Genomic DNA, 1,452 nt, shown 5'->3' on the forward strand with positions numbered 1-1,452 from the left:
CTGTAAAGTGCCCTGAGACAACTTTGCTGTGATTTGGCGCTATATAAATAAACCAAATTGAAACTGAATTGAATATAAATACTAAAATAAAAATAACGTCCCTACTTCACAGACGTTCGCCTATCGCGGGGGTGTCTGGAACATAAGCCCTGCGATAAGTGAGGGACTATTGTATATGTAAACTGGACACCCCTATTATTTGAGGAAACTGTTTTCTAGTTTTTATGTTGCTTAAAAGTATAGTTTCCTCAGAGGACTGGGTTGGCCGAAGATCAATCTACGGTGACCAAAGCCACCGCTGGCCACCCCCTGGCTCCATCCTTGCACCTGGTGATGGATAAAACTGTTCCCTGTGCTTGCCAGGATTCGTCACTTCAAGCTGCCTCGGACAAGAAAAAAAAAAAACTTCTAAAAACACTTCTTTCAAAATCTACAAACAGTCACTATTCAAATTCATCAGTGATGGGTGACATTGGCTTGTTTATCCAGAACCCTGACATGGACAATGAAAGGTGATATGCATTCCTGACAGAAATGTTAGGTCTTTATTTAACTTTTGTTCCTTACTCAGATGTGACCACTATCACTCTGTGTAGATCTTTACTGCTCTGAACATTTAAAAAATGACCACTGAATTAAACTTCATTGTGAATTTTCACATTAAAAAACATAACTAATAAACTCTAGGTGATGAAACGTTTGTTTAAAAGTCATTTAACTAAATAAGTCACATTGAATATTACAATTCTGATTGAATCACAAATGAACTCTGTTGGGAAACCTCAGTCACTTGGATTTTTGAGTGATCCTGCACCAAAAGCTCAGGAAGCTCCCACTAAAAATAACCACCACGTTCAACAGCAAATTTCATTTATTTTGGGTTGTCATGGAGCTCACACAGAAAGGTGCTTCTGAGTGTTTTTCTTTTCATCTTTATGATCTTCCAGGGAAATTATCCTAATCTGTGGTTTATTGGAAAGTTAATTTACCAGTATGATGCTCGACATGGACAGGAAGACATGTCAGAGCAGTCTGAATACTGCTCGTCAGAGAGCAGGATGTCAAGTGGAGCAATCTGAAAATAATTTGCTGATATTGAAGTTGATTCAATATCATTCAGGAGGATTAGAGCACCATTGGGATTAGAGTGACTAAATGTTGCACTCAAAGTGTAAGAGAACCAGAAAGCTTCTGGAGAAGTTTTGATTTTAACACGCTTGGACTTCATTTTTATAAAGCTCAATAGAAATAAAGACCTGTTTTACCTGGGTTTTTTTTTTTTTTTTACATTTTTGTATGCTTTTTCCCCAGTCTAATTATTTTGTACTATTGTATCCATATATCAAACTGTTGTTTTGTAAAAATTGCTTTTTGCTTTATTTTTGTTTTCTTATGCTACTTTTAACTTTTAGTTAGCCTTTTAATTCTTTTAGTTAGCCTTTTAACTCTTTT

The sequence above is a fragment of the Nematolebias whitei genome, chromosome 4 (genome assembly GCF_014905685.2).
Source record: "Nematolebias whitei isolate Nwh7 chromosome 4, NemWhi1, whole genome shotgun sequence".
NCBI classification, from domain to species: domain Eukaryota; kingdom Metazoa; phylum Chordata; class Actinopteri; order Cyprinodontiformes; family Rivulidae; genus Nematolebias; species Nematolebias whitei.